At 44.0% G+C, this 15,845-nt stretch overlaps 1 long non-coding RNA gene and 1 pseudogene across 1 annotated transcript; one reads left to right on the top strand and one right to left on the bottom strand.

Moving 5' to 3' along the window:
* Positions 1–2,978: 2,978 nt before the first annotated feature.
* On the top strand, positions 2,979–3,428 carry LOC109576865 (cytochrome c oxidase subunit 5B, mitochondrial pseudogene; annotated as a pseudogene).
* Positions 3,429–7,152: 3,724 nt separating this feature from the next.
* Positions 7,153–15,673, bottom strand: LOC139178940 (uncharacterized). Its single transcript, XR_011563360.1, has 2 exons — positions 15,534–15,673; positions 7,153–9,587 (listed from the first exon to the last, which is right to left on the bottom strand). It is a non-coding gene; the product is annotated as an uncharacterized lncRNA (long non-coding RNA).
* Between the last annotated feature and the right edge of the window lie 172 nt (positions 15,674–15,845).

The raw sequence follows: 15,845 nt of genomic DNA, 5'->3' as shown, positions 1-15,845 counted from the left end.
TCCTTCCAAGGAGTAAGCGTCTTTTAATTTCATGGCTGCAGTCACCATCTGCAGTGATTTTGGAGCCCAGAAAAATAAAGTCTGCCACTGTTTCCACTGTTTCCCCCTCTATTTCCCAAGAAGTGATGGGACCAGATGCCATGATCTTCATTTTCTGAATGTTGAGCTTTAAGCCAACTTTTTCACTCTCCACTTTCACTTTAATCAAGAGGCTTTGAGTTCCTCTTCACTTTCTGCCATAAGGGTGGTGTCATCTGCATATCTGAGGTTATTGAGATTTCTCCCGGCAATCTTGATTCCAGCTTGTGTTTCTTCCAGTCCAGCGTTTCTCATGATGTACTCTGCATATAAGTTAAATAAGCAGGGTGACAATATACAGCCTTGACGTACTCCTTTTCCTATTTGGAACCAGTCTGTTGTTCCATGTCCAGTTCTAACTGTTGCTTCCTGACCTGCATACAGATTTCTCAAGAGGCAGGTCAGGTGGTCTGGTATTCCCATCTCTTTCAGAGTTTTCCACATTTGATTGTGATCCACACAGTCAAAGGCTTTGGCATAGTCAATAAAGCATAAATAGATGTTTTTCTGGAACTCTCTTGCTTTTTCCATGATCCAGGGGCTGTTGGCAATTTGATCTCTGGTTCCTCTGCCTTTTCTAAAACCAGCTTGAACATCTGGAAGTTCACGGTTCACATATTGCTGAAGCCTGGGTTGGAGAATTTTGAGCATTACTTTACTAGCGTGTGAGATGAGTGCAATTGTGCGGTAGTTTGAGCATTCTTTGGCATTGCCTTTCTTTGGGATTGGAATGAAAACTGACCTTTTCCAGTCCTGTGGCTACTGCTGAGTGTTCCAAATTTGCTGGCATATTGAGTGGAGCACTTTCACAGCATCATCTTTTAGGATTTGGAATAGCTCAACTGGAATTCCATGACTTCCACTAGCTTTGTTCATAGTGACGCTTTCATCTTAAAATCCTTCCAAAGTTCCATGTTGCCTTCCAGAGCCTTCTAGAATCTAGGCAATGGCAGGCTCCGTGCATGGCCTAACAGGTTCATCTGTCGACCAAAACAAAGCTCCAAATTCCAGAATCCATCTACACTGACGCCCTTTCTCAACTTCAGGCTTTTTTGCTTGTGGTATTCCATGTGGGGGGAAATTCTCCCACCCCCGTCCACTCAGGGGTCTTGTTCATTCTTCAGATTAAATTATATCCTCTGAGAAGCCTTTCCTGGTAGAACCCACCCTACTGCAAAGTCCAATTAGAGGTTTCTCCTGGTATGCCCTGGGCGCCGAAGTTCTCTAGGCTGTGTGGAAGCTGCTCAGGTGCTAGACCATTTTCTCTGTGACACAACCTTGTCCAGGGTCGTAGCCCAGGGTCTCATACCGAGTAGTAGCTACTTTACAATTGTTTGCTGCATGAATGATGTCCTGGCAGGAGTGGTCTCCGAAGAGCTATCCCCTTCTGTAGAAAGGACACTGGTGAAGAAAAACTATCTCTGCAGAAGGGACTTCCTGGCTGTCCAGTAGTTAAGGCTCCATGCTTCAAATACAGGGGGCTTGGGTTCAGTCCCTGATTGGGGAACTAAGACCCTACATTCCTGCTGTCTGTGTGTGTGTGTGTGTGTGTGTGTGTGCGCGCGTGTGTGTTACTCAGTCATGTCCGACTCTGTGATTCCATGCACTGTAGCCTGCCAGGCTCCTCTGTCCATGGAATCCTCCAGGCAAGAATACTGGAGTGGGTTGCCATTTCCTAATCCTGCTGTGTGGTGCAGCCAAAAAAAAAAAAAAAGTCTCTGCAGGAGCCTAGATTGGGAATGCAGAAGCGACTGTGACACTGATACATCCTGACCGCGGAGGGACTGCCAGCGCTGGGGAGGCAGGCCTAGAAATACACACTAAGTGGCCCGTGGCTGGGGCTGGAATTGAACTGGTGGCTTCTGGCGATGAGGGGAGCAAACATTATCAAGAGGAAGGCCTCCCACGGCGGGCCACTGTGACCCTTGGAGCTCAGTCGAACAGTTTAAAGTAGCATGAGACTGGCCTAGGCACGGATCCACAGAGTAACCGGAGAAGCAGCCTGGGGCTCCCTTCCCCAAGTCTAGGAGTTTGTATTCCTTTTATTCCTTTTTCTTCTTATTTTTGGTTACACTGAGTGGCATGTGGAGTCTTAGTTTACCAACCAGGGATGGAAACCTGCGCCCCCTGCATTGGAGGGTGAAGTGTTAATCATTGGACTGCCGGGAAAGTCCCTATTTTTATTCTTTTTTTTTTTCAGCTTTATTGAGGTATAATTGACATAAAGTACATATACAGGCAGACCTTGGAGATATGGCTGGTTTAGTTTCAGACCTCTGCACAGTAAAATGAGTCACACAAATTTTTTTATTTCCCAGTGCGTATAAGTTATGATGCACTGTTGTGTGTAACAGCATTACGTCTGAAAAACAATATATATATCTTAATTTAAAAATGCTTTATTGCTGAGAAATGCTAACTACCATCTGAGCCTTCAGTGAGTCACAGTAGTAACATCAAAGACCACGGATCAGCATAACAAATAATAATGAAAAAGTCTGAAATATTGTAAGAATTAACAAAATATAACAGAGATATGAAGTGAGCAAATGCTGTTGGAAAATGGTAGATGACAGATGATCTTATTTGCAAGACAGAAACAGAGACACAGACACAGAGAATAAGTGTCTGGACACTGAGGGAGGAAAGGGAGAGGCTTGGATGAGTTGGGAGATTGGGATTGACGTATATATACCACTGATACTGCGTATAAAATAACTAATGAGAACCTACTGTAGAGCACAGGGGACTCAGTGCTCTGTGGTGACCTAAATGGGAAGGAAATCTGAAAAAAAATGGTTATATGTATACATACAGCTGATTTACTTTGCTGTACAATGGAAACTAATATGACTATTGTAAAGCAACTATACTCCAATAAAAATTAATTTAAAGCTGGAAGTGCTGGTGTTTGTAGTGGGCGTGATGGCGTCAAGGTTACTCCGTGGAGCTGAAGTTTTGGCCTCCCAGGCCCTGAGAGCCCGGGGTCCAAATGGAGTCTCCGTGGTGCGCTCTATGGCGTCTGGAGGTGGTGTTCCTACTGATGAAGAGCAGGCGACTGGGCTAGAGAGGGAGGTCATGCTGGCTGCTCGCAAGGGACAGGACCCATACAATATACTTGCCCCAAAGGCAACCTCAGGTACCAAGGAAGACCCTAATGTACCAAGGAAGATCCTAATTTAGTCCCCTCCATCACCAACAAGCGGACAGTGGGCTGCATCTGTGAAGAAGACAACAGTACTGTCATCTGGTTCTGGTTGCACAAAGGCGAGGCCCAGCAATGCCCCAGCTGTGGAACCCATTACAAGCTGGTGCCACACCAGTTGGCCCACTGAGCATTACACTAATGCACTCAGAATATGATGTGGAATTCCTTCTTTCCAGTAAAGACTAGCCATAATACATTGGCTTCTCCTCCCATAAAAAAAAAAAAAAATTAATTAAAAAAATGGCACTATGACTTCCCTGGTGGTCCAGTGGCTAAGACGTGGCGCTCCCAGTGCAAGGAGCCCAGGTTCAATCCTTGGACAGGGACCTAGATCCTACCTGCCACAACTAAGTGCCATAACTAAGACCTGGTGCAGCCAAGTAAAATTTTTTTTAAATAGTAATAAAAATTAAAAATGGCAGATATAGACTTGCTTGATGCATGGTTGCCACCAACCCTCAATTTATAAAAAAAAAAAACTCAGTATCTGTGATGGATGTGAGTTTGAGTGAACTCCAGGAGTTGGTGATGGACAGGGAGGTATGGCATGCTGTGATTCATGGGGTCGAAAAGAGTCAGACACGACTGCGCGACTAAACTGACTGACTGACTGACTGATAAATGAGATATGCCTTTATTTAGACTGTCAGTTCAGTTCAGTTCAGTCCAGTCCCACAGTCGTGTCCGACTCCTTGTGATCCCATGAATTGCAGCACGCCAGGCCTCCCTGTCCATCACCAACTCCCGGAGATCACTCAGACTCATGTCCATTGAGTCAGTGATGCCATCCAGCCATCTCATCCTCTGTCGTCCCCTTCTCCTCCTGCGCCCAATCCCTCCCAGCATCAGAGTCTTTTCCAATGTGTCAACTCTTTGCATGAAGTGGCCAAAGTACTGGAGTTTCAGCTTTAGAATCAGTCCTTCCAATGAAATCCCAGGGCTGATCTCCTTCAGAATGGACTGGTTGCAAAAAAAAAACAAAAAGAATGGACTGGTTGGATCTCTCAAGAGTCTTCTCCAACACCACAGTTCAAAAGCATCAATTCTTCGGCGCTCAGCCTTCTTCATAGTCCAACTCTCACATCCATACTTAACCACAGGAAAAACCATAGCCTTGACTAGACGGACCTTTGTTGGCAAAGTAATGTCTCTGCTTTTGAATATGCTACCTAGGTTGGTCATAACTTTCCTTCCAAAGAGTAAGCGTCTTTTAATTTCATGGCTGCAGTCACCATCTGCAGTGATTTTGGAGCCCAAAAAAATAAAGTCTGACACTGTTTCCACTGTTTCCCCCTCTATTTCCCATGAAGTGATGGGACCGGATGCCATGACCTTCGTTTTCTGAATGTTGAGCTTTAAGCCAACTTTTTCACTCTCTACTTTCACTTTCATCAAGAGGCTTTTGAGTTCCTCTTCACTTTCTGCCATAAGGGTGGTGTCATCTGCATATCTGAGGTTATTGAGATTTCTCCCGGCAATCTTGATTCCAGCTTGTGCTTCTTCCAGTCCAGCGTTTCTCATGATGTACTCTGCATAGAAGTTAAATAAGCAGGGTGACAATATACAGCCTTGACGTACTCCTTTTCCTATTTGGAACCAGTCTGTTGTTCCATGTCCAGTTCTAACTGTTGCTTCCTGACCTGCATACAGATTTCTCAAGAGGCAGGTCAGGTGGTCTGGTATTCCCATCTCTTTCAGAATTTTCCACATTTGATTGTGATCCACACAGTCAAAGGCTTTGGCATAGCCAATAAAGCAGAAATAGATGTTTTTCTGGAACTCTCTTGCTTTTTCCATGATCCAGGGGCTGTTGGCAATTTGATCTCTGGTTCCTCTGCCTTTTCTAAATCCAGCTTGAACATCAGGAAGTTCACGGTTCACGTATTGCTGAAGCCTGGGTTGGAGAATTTTGAGCATTACTTTACTAGCATGTGAGATGAGTGCAATTGTGCGGTAGTTTGAGCATTCTTTGGCATTGCCTTTCTTTGGGATTGGAATGAAAACTGATCTTTTCCAGTCCTGTGGCCACTGCTGAGTGTTCCAAATTTGCTGGCATATTGAGTGGAGCACTTTCACAGCATCATCTTTCAGGATTTTAAATAGTTCAACTGGAATTCCATCACCTCCACTAGCTTTGTTTGTAGTGATGCTTTCTAAGGCCCACTTGACTTCACATTCCAGGATGTCTGGCTCTAGGTGAGTGATCACACCATTATGATTATCTGGGTCATGAAAATCTTTTTTGTATAGTTCTTCTGTGTATTCTTGCCACCTCTTCTTAATATCTTCTGCTTCTGTTAGGTCCATACCATTTCTGTCCTTTATCGAGCCCATCTTTGCATGAAATGTTCCCTTGGTTATCTCTAATTTTTTGAAGAGATCTCTAGTCTTTCCCATTCTGTTGTTTTCCTCTATTTCTTTGCACTGATTGCTGAGGAAGGCTTTCTTATCTCTTCTTGCTATTCTTTGGAACTCTGCATTCAGATGCTTATCTTTCATTTTCTCCTTTGCTTTTCGCTTCTCTTCTTTTCACAGCTATTTGTAAGGCCTCCCCAGACAGCCATTTTGCTTTTTTGCATTTCTTTTCCATGGGGATGGTATTGATCCCTGTCTCCTGTACAATGTCATGAACCTCATTCCATAGTTCATCAGGTACAGTCTGATAAATTTTGACATATGTATAAGCCCATGAAATCAAAATAATGACTGGTAATCCCTCGCCCCATCCCCAGCCTTTGTGCCTGATATGCTTTCTGTCAATATAGGTTAGTTTGCATTTTCTAGAGTTTTATAAAGATGGGATTATACAATATGCACTTTTTTATAGGCTGGCTTCTTAGCCACATTGAGATTCATCACAGTCATTGCCTGGTATCAAGTTCCTTTTTGTTGCAAAGTAGGAGAAGGCAATGGCACCCCACTCCAGTACTCTTGCCTGGAAAATCCCATGGACGAAGGAGCCTGGTAGGCTGCAGACCATGGGGTCGCTAAGAGTCGGACACGACTGAGCGACTTCACTTTCACTTTTCCCTTTCATGCATCGGAGAAGGAAATGGCAACCCACTCCAGTGTTCTTGCCTGGAGAATCCCAGGGATGGGGGAGCCTGGTGGGCTGCCGTCTATGGGGTCGCACAGAGTCGGACACGACTGAAGCGACTTAGCAGCAGCAGCAGCAGCAGCAGTATTCTATTGTAGGGACACAGCACCGTTTTTAATCCATTCACCTGTTAGTGGGCCTTTGGGAATTGTGACTAAAGCTACAGTGAACACTCATGTTCCTTTGTGAGGACACATAGTTTTACATCTCTTGGGTACATACCTAGGGATGGAGTTGCTAGACCACCTAGCAACTTTGTAACATTTTGAGGAATGGCTAAACTGTTTTCCCAAGCGGCTGCACCATTTTACATTTCCCACTGGTAGCACATGACTTTGAATTGCTTTCATCTTCACCGAAACTTGGGCTGTTCGGTCTTTTTATTTTAGCCACTCTAATAGGTTTGAAAGTTGGGGTCTTATCCTGTTGATTGATAGTTGAGTAGTTAATAACGTAATGGTGAGGATTGGTGTAGCCAGCAGTGCCGGATGCTTGGCAAATATTAATACTTAAAACCCCACTGCAGGAAACTGTAAACGGAATCTAGGTCTGCGCACTGACTGCACTGGGGCACTGAGTGGTCACGGGTAAGCCATGCAGTCAATAGTGACCACAATACACATTCAGCTCGCTAACGGGAAAGGGAGGGGGGAAATCCATCATTAGATTGCTCGGTTTTAGAAAGGGAAACTTCGACAGAATGAGGGCATTAGCAGGGGGAGAACTGAAAGGGACTGTTGAAAAAGTTACAACCCGTAGAAAGCCTGGAGCCCATGTCTATTAAAAGTGCTTTATTGGAAGCCCGTGATAAATGCATGGCACAAATCCAAAAGAACAGCCACTTAAAAAAAATAAGCCCTGCATGGTTTACTGACATATCAAAGAGGCCATTGTGAGGAGAAGGGCATCTTTAAAAATACATATTAGAGGAAAGATAATACATACAAATACATATTAAATGGGAGAGGATCCCCAAGCTGAGGGAATTAAGAGACCTCAAAATGGAGCAAAACTTGTAAAAGTCACAAATCAAATGGTATTAAAAATTTCTGAAGAGGACCAGCAAGAAATGTCAAAGTAAATGGTTCTAGTTTATTTCAGTGCATGAGAGGCAGGAGGTCAGTTTGAGAATCTAGGGTCACCAGCTCATCAATATGCAAAGAGAGTACAGGAAGGCAGACTGGAAGGGGGAGGGATGAACAGTCATTGATTCTGACATCTTTGCCATCATCACACAGAGATTCCCCTTTCCATTAAAATAAAAAAATATGGAAAATTTCAAATATAAACACAAAAGTGTAATAAGCTACCATATACGCACCACCAAGCTTCAACAGTCAACAATCTGCCACACTTGTTACATCAATCCCTATACTCAGATCAGTTCAGTTCAGTCACTCAGTCGTGTCCAACTCTTTGCAACCCCATGAATCGCAGCACGCCAGGCCTCCCTGTCCATCACAAACTCCCGGAGTTCACTCAGACTCATGTCCATTGAGTCAGTGATGCCATCCAGCCATCTCATTCTCTGTTGTCCCCTTCTCCTCCTGCCCCCAATCCCTCCCAGCATCAGAGTCTTTTCCAATCAAGTCAGCTCTTCGCATGAGGTGGCCAAAGTACTGGAGTTTCAGCTTCAGCATCATTCCCTCCAAAGAAACCCCAGGGCTGATCTCCTTCAGAATGGACTGGTTGGATCTCCTTGCAGTCCAAGGGCCTCTCAAGAGTCTTCTCCAACACCACAGTTCAAAAGCATCAATTCTTAGGTGCTCAGCCTTCTTCACAGGCCAACTCTCACATCCATACATGACCACAGGAAAAACCATAGCCTTGACTAGATGGACCTTTGTTGGCAAAGTAATGTCTCTGCTTTTGAATATGCTATCTAGGTTGGTCATAACTTTCCTTCCAAAGAGTAAGCATCTTTTAATTTCATGGCTGCAGTTACCATCTTCAGTGATTTTGGAGCTCAGAAAAATAGTCTGCCACTGTTTCCACTGTTTCCACTGTTTCCCCCTCTATTTCCCATGAAGTGATGGGACCGGATGCCATGACCTTCGTTTTCTGAATGTTGAGCTTTAAGCCAACTTTTTCACTCTCTACTTTCACTTTCATCAAGAGGCTTTTGAGTTCCTCTTCACTTTCTGCCATAAGGGTGGTGTCATCTGCATATCTGAGGTTATTGAGATTTCTCCCAGCAATCTTGATTCCAGCTTGTGCTTCTTCCAGCCCAGCGTTTCTCATGATGTACTCTGCATATAAGTTAAATAAGCAGGGTGACAATATACAGCCTTGACGTACTCCTTTTCCTATTTGGAACCAGTCTGTTGTTCCATGTCCAGTTCTAACTGTTGCTTCCTGACCTGCATACAGATTTCTCAAGAGGCAGGTGGTCTGGTATTCCCATCTCTTTCAGAGTTTTCCACATTTGATTGTGATCCACACAGTCAAAGGCTTTGGCATAGTCAATAAAGCAGAAGTAGATGTTTTTCTGGAACTCTCTTGCTTTTCCCATGATCCAGTGGATGTTGGCAATTTGATCTCTGGTTCCTCTGCCTTTTCTAAAACCAGCTTGAACATCAGGAAGTTCACGGTTCACGTATTGCTGAAGCCTGGTTTGGAGAATTTTGAGCATTACTTTACTAGCGTGTGAGATGAGTGCAATTGTGCGGTAGTTTGAGCATTCTTTGGCATTGCCTTTCTTTGGGATTGGAATGAAAACTGACCTTTTCCAGTCCTGTGGCCACTGCTGAGTTTTCCAAATTTGCTGGCATATTGAGTGGAGCACTTTCACAGCATCATCTTTCAGGATTTTAAATAGTTCAACTGGAATTCCATCACCTCCACTAGCTTTGTTTGTAGTGATGCTTTCTAAGGCCCACTTAACTTCACATTCCAGGATGTCTGGCTCTAGGTCAGTGATCACACCATCATGATTATCTGAGTCGTGAAGATCTTTTTTGTACCGTTCTTCTGTGTATTCTTGCCACCTCTTCTTAATATCTTCTGCTTCTGTTACTCACTTACCCCTAACTTGGTAATTTTTTAGTCAAGTTTACATGCAGTAAAATTCACCCTTTTCAGGGATACAGTTCTGAGTTTTGATAAACATAGGCATGTAACCAGGCTTCCTGGGTAGCTCAGCAGGTAATGAATCTGCCTGCAATGCAGGAGACCCCGGTTCAATTCCTGGGTCACGAAGTTCCCCTAGAGAAAGGAAAGGTTACCCACTTCAGTATTCTTGGGCTTCTCTGGTGGCTCAGATGGTAAAGAATCCTCCTGCAATGCTGGGGACCTGGGTTCGATCACTGGGTTGGGAAAATCCCCTGGAGGAGGGCATGGCAACCCATTCCAGTATTCTTGCCTGGAGAATCCCCATGGACAGAGGAGCCTGGTGGGCTACAGTCTAGAGGGTTGCAAAGGGTCAGACATGACTGAGCGACTAAGCACAGGCATGTAATCACCACCACAGCAAAGCTATAGTACCTTTCCATCACTGTAAAAAGGTCCGCTGTGCTGCCCCTGTGTGGTCAACACTCTCTTCATAATTGTATCTTCCCCAGAATATCAGCAAACTGGAACCAGAGCACTTCCCTGGTGGTCCAGTGGCTAAGACTTCATGCACCCAATGCAGAGGGTCCGGGTTCAACCCCTGGTCAGGGAACTAGATCCCACAAGCTGCAACTAAGACTTGGTACAGTCATATAAATACACACACACACACACACACACACACACACACACATATTAAAGAACACTGGAACCACACAGTACATCCTCCTTTGTGTCTGACTTACTTTGCTCAGCATATGGCTCTGAGATTCATCTATGATGTTGCCTGTATAGGTAGTTTCTTCCTTTCTATTGCTGAGTAGTATTCAACTGTGTGGATGTACTACAACTTATTCATTTTTATTTTCTTTATAGAGCATTTGCAGACCAACTGACAATGTAATATACAAATCCTAACTCTACCCCTTTGACAAATGGATCCAACCATGTAACTCACTTGCCTGAGAAAGAGAAAAGCAGCCCCTGACATCCAGGAATTGGCCTGACCCTTACAGGCAGGCTTTGGCATGCTGGAAGTTGCCTGGCACTCACAGTGAGGCCAAGTCACTCTCCTGTTGGATATAAACAATGTCATCAAACATCAGCATCAGAGAAGGTGACACTGTGACTCAAAGTCAAAAAACTTTATAATCGTGTCTGTGGTGGTGGTGGTTTAGTCGCTAAGTCGTGTCCGACTCTTGAAACCCCATGGACTGTAGTCTGCCAGGCTCCTCTGTCCACGGGATTTTCCAGGCAAGAATACTGGAGTGAATTGCCATTTCCTTCTCCAGGGGATCTTCCCGACGCAGGAATCGAACCCAGGTCTCCTGCACTGCAGGCAGATTCTTTACCGACTGAGCTATGAGGGAAGCCCTTATAATCTTGTCTAAGCACAGAGAAAAACAAGTTCACAGTAAACCAGTAAATACAAAGCACACCTCTCTCCTAGCTGATAGGAGAGACTGCCTCTCTACCAGTTATGACTTTAGCCATGTTCATTCCTCCCTCCTTCTAGGAAAGATTTTTTTAAGATACCCAATCATAGAATTACCCTGCTTCCCTACAGCATCCAATCCAGAACAAAGCCCTGTTTCTTTAAAACCTGCCCCAAATCACCTAACCTAAGTGGTTTTTAACACCTGAGACACCCTAGGCTCCTCCCTGGTATGTGTTCTCCATCACTGCAAGAAGCAAAAATCCCAGGTCGTTCAACTACTGGTATATGCTTGGTTTTGGCCTGGAGGGCACTGACACCCCTATCAAGATGAGAACTTTTCACTTTCTCCTAAAATTCTCTTATGTCTCTTTTTAGTTAATCCACCTCCCCACCCCTTCCCACACCACCCCCGAATGCCCCTGCATCACAGATGGACATCTGTGTTGTTTGGCTATTATGAATTAAAGCTGCTGTGAACATTTTGTACAAGTCTTTTTGTGGACATATGTTTTCATTTTTTGCCAGGTGTATTCATTTCCTATTGCTGCTATAACAAATCCACACATATTTAGAGGTTTGCTGCTGCTGCTAAGTCACTTCAGTTGTGTCTGACTCTGTGCGACCCCATAGATGGCAGCCCACCAAGCTCCCTTGTCCCTGGGATTTTCCAGGCAAGAACACTGGAGTGGGTTGCCATTTCCTTCTCCAATGCATGAAAATGAAAAGTGAAAAGGAAGTCGCTCAGTTGCATCTGACTCTTCGCGACCCCATGGACTGCAGCCTACCAGGCTCCTCTGTCCATGGGATTTTCCAGGCAAGAGTACTGGAGTGGGGTGCCACTGCCTTCTCCGATTTAGGGGTCTAAAACAGCACAAATTTAGGGACTTCCCTGGTGGTCCAGTGGTTAAGATTCCACGCTCCCAACGTAGGGGAGGACCCCTGGTGAGGGAACTAAGATTCCATATGCCATAAGGCATAGCCAAAAAAAGAAAAACAACAACACAAATTTATTGTTAATATCTTAACTGTTCCAGGGGTCAGAAGTCCTAAACGGGTCAGGAGAGTTGTTCCTCTGGCTGCTTTGGGGACAATCTCTTTTCTTGTTTTTTCTAGCTTCTGGAGGCCACTGGCATTCTATGGCCCCCTCCAACATCTTAAAACCAGCATCTTTAAGTCTCTTTCCCCCTGACCTCTACCGCTGTCATCACATCATCTTCTCTGTCTCTGACTCTCCTGTCTCCTTCCTTCCCTTCTAAGGACACTTTTGATTATTTTGGACCCACCCAGATAATGCAGGCTAATGTCCCCATCTTGAGATCCTTAATCACATCTGGAGGGTCCCCTTTTCTGTGTAAAGTCTGGGGATTACAATGTGGGCATGACTTTGATTGGGATTGCTTTGAATATACAGATCAAGTTGGGGAGGATTAACTTCTTAACACTCTCAAATCTTTCAATGGATTAATATGGTTTATTTCTCCATTCATTTAGATCTTCTTCAGACTCTCTCAACAATGCTTTATAATGTTTAATGCAAAATGTTTTGTTAAATTTATTCCTAAGGATTCTTATGGTATTTTAAATGGAATTGTGTTTAATTTGATTTTCTCATTGTTTTCTCCTAGGATATTAAAAATCACTGATTTTTAACCTTTTAAATTAAAACATAATGAACATACAATAAAATGCACAGATTTTAGATATTCAGTTCAATGAGTTCTCACAGTTGTATACTCCTGTATAATTGCTGCCTAAAACAGGACATAAAACATTTTTATACCCCCAGGATGTTTTTTCTGCCCTTTTCCAGACAATTCCTTCCTCAGCCCTCCTACAACCACTATCAATTTCTATCACGGATTAGTTTGGTCTGTATTTATATTTTATAGAAATGGAGATATATATATATATATTATATACACTTTTTTTTTTTTTTTTGCCATACTGCATGGCTTGTGGGATCCTGGTTTCCCAACCAGGGATCAAAACCTGAGCCCCTGCAGTGAAAGCCCAAAGTCCTAACCACTGGACTGACTGCCAAGGAGTTCCCAACATAAACTTTTCAAAATGAGAAGCTTCTTTCACTTATAATGTTTTTGGAATTCATCCGTATTACTGCATGTGTCAGTAATCTGTTTTATGATTGAGTAGTATTCAATTGCACGAATATACCATCATTTATCTATTTTCCTTATGACACGTGGGCTACTTCCAGTTTGGTGTTATTACAAATAAGGCTGCCATAAACATTCTTACGTAATTTTTTGTGGACATTTATCTTCACTTCTATTGAGTAAATGCCTAGGAATGGAATTGCTGGGTCATAGGTTAGGTCTAACTTAGTAAGAATTTTCTAAAAGTTTCTTCAGAGTGGTGTTTCATTGTACAACTGGCACAGGACCATTGTATCAGAGTTTCAGTTGCTCACATCCTAGCCAACATTTAGTGTTGCAAGTCTTTTTGATTTTATTCATTCTAATGAGTGTGACGTTGTATCTCATTGTAATTTTATAGTTACCTAATAATAGTGATCTTAAGCACTTTTCTGTGTGTTCCTTGGGAATTTTTGGGTCTTATTTTGTCAAGTATCTGTTCAATTACATGTTCCATTTTTAAAAATTGGGGTGTTTGGGACTTCCCTCATGGTCCTGTGGTTAAGAATCTGCCTTCTAATGCAAGAGACATGGGTTTGATTCCTGGTCAGGTTCAAACCCTGGTCAGGGAACTAAGATCCTTCATGCCATGGGGCAACTAAGCTGCATGCCACAAACTACTGAGCCTATATAGCACAATGAGAAGCCCACATGTTACCTGAGGCACCCAAATAGATAAATATTTAAAAAATAGAGACAAAATGGCAGAGGAAGAAGCTAGAAAGACAACCAAAATGACCAGTATTTGGGGAATTCTGTTAATCTGTGAAGATTAACTACAACTAACTGAAATTCCATATCTTCTGTGTCCAGGGCTTAGTGAAATGCCAATAACATTACAGGCATACCTTGGAGATATTGCTGGTTCAGTTTCAGGCCATGCAATAAAGCAAATATTGCAATAAAACAATTTTGCAAGATTGCAAATATTGCAAAAGTCACAGGAACTTTTGTTTTCCTAAGGCAAATGTTTATACTATAATCTATTAAGTGTGCAAGAGCATTATGTCTAAAAAACAATGCATATACCTTAATTTAAAGGTACTTCATGGGCTTCCCTGGTGGTCCAGTGGTTAAGAATCCACCTTGCAATGCAAGGGACATCGACCAGGTTCGATCCCTCCTCCAGGAAGATCCCACATGCCACGGGGTTACCAAGCCCATGAGCCACAACTACTGAGCCCAAGCTCTAGAGCCTGTGCTGTGCAACAAGAAAAAGTGAAAGTCATTCAGTTGTGTCTCTTTGCGACTTCATGGACTATACAGTCCATGGAATTCTCCAGGCCAGAATACTGGAGTGAGTAGCCATTCTCTTATCCAGGGGATCTTCCCAACCCAAGCATCAAACCCAGGTCTCCCACATTGCGGGCAGATTCTTAACCATCTGAGCCACCAGGGAAGCATTGTGCTCTGCAACAATAGAGTAGCCCCTGCTAACTGCAATTAGAGAAAGCCTGTGAGCAGCAATGAAGACCCACTACAACCAAAAAAAGGAAAAACCTCATCACTAACAAATGCAAACCATCATCCGAGCCTTCAGCAAGTTATGGCAGTAACTTCAAAGATCACTGATCATAGTATAATGAAAAACTTGCAGTATTTTAAGAATTACCAAAATGTGACACAGAGACAAGTGAGCAAATGCTGTTGGAAAAAAGTTGCTCAATGCAGGATTGCCACAGTCCGTCAATTTGTAAAAAGACAAAAAGTGAAATAAATCGAGGTATGTTTGTAGTTACAATGTATTGTGTGACTACTATGTGCCAGGTGTCAAATGCATTTATTTCTATTTTAGAGGCGTATAAATTATGTAAATGAATTCCAACTTAGGTTTGTTTGGCTTCAAATCCTGATCTTTTCGGACTATGCTGCTGCTGCTAAGTCATTTCAGTCGTGTTCGACTCTGTGCGACCCCATAGACGGCAGCCCACCAGGCTCCCCCGTCCCTGGGATTCTCCAGGTAAGAACACTGGAGTGGGTTGGACTATGCTAAATACATACAAATTCAAAAAAAGAAAAAAAAAAAAGGCGGGGGAAGGTAATAAGCAGTTCACAAACAAATCCCACACAGGATTTTCAGAACCTCCGGGGCATCCACATGGACTACTTTCGGTGTGGGCTATTAAGAACTTTCACAAGTCACACTCCTTCTACCTTGCTGGAGGGCGTCTGGCTGTATGTCCTTCCCTGGAGAATCTATTTGACATCCACAGTATATCCTCTTTTACTGCCCAAATGATGATGCCTTATGATTTGCACACTGTCTTCCTCACTCCTTTCTAGCCCTCCTGTATACCTAAAGATGAAGCATTTGCCTTTTTGCACGATAAAGAGATGTAAGATAAAACACCTGTCCTTTCAGTGAACTACATGACCCAGCCCATAGACTTGTCAGAGATCCTGGATGTCAATGCAATGCGCACCACCTTCTGCCCCGTTTCTGTGCAGTGCTTAATTCCAGGCATCTCGGGTTGCACTCTCCATTACGTTTAACTGCATCCTACTTTTTACCTCTAGACCTTCTCTCTCACTCGCTCCCTGATGGATGGGCAAGGCCAAGGACCAGGTGGCGTGACCTTGGGCAAATTCTCGCTTCCGCCTCCTTAGCGAAGCGGGGAAGCCCAGCACCCGCACCCTCTTCCCCTCCGCTTCCTCCTAGAGCGGCTCCCAGTCCCCGCCCCTACGCTACTGGCGTAGTGGCTGCGTCGAACCGCGGCGCCCTCTCATCCCAGACGCTCGTTTACGCCGCGCGGACTGGGAGGGCGCGATTCCCGAACGCGGCAGGCGCTGCGAGCGCGCGGCCGTCCCGCAGGCCGGCGCGGC

Source organism: Bos indicus, chromosome 23 (genome assembly GCF_029378745.1).
Source record: "Bos indicus isolate NIAB-ARS_2022 breed Sahiwal x Tharparkar chromosome 23, NIAB-ARS_B.indTharparkar_mat_pri_1.0, whole genome shotgun sequence".
Lineage (NCBI taxonomy): Eukaryota > Metazoa > Chordata > Mammalia > Artiodactyla > Bovidae > Bos > Bos indicus.
The sequence above is the reverse complement of the archived record's forward strand: the minus strand, read 5'-3'. Positions and strand labels throughout refer to the sequence as shown.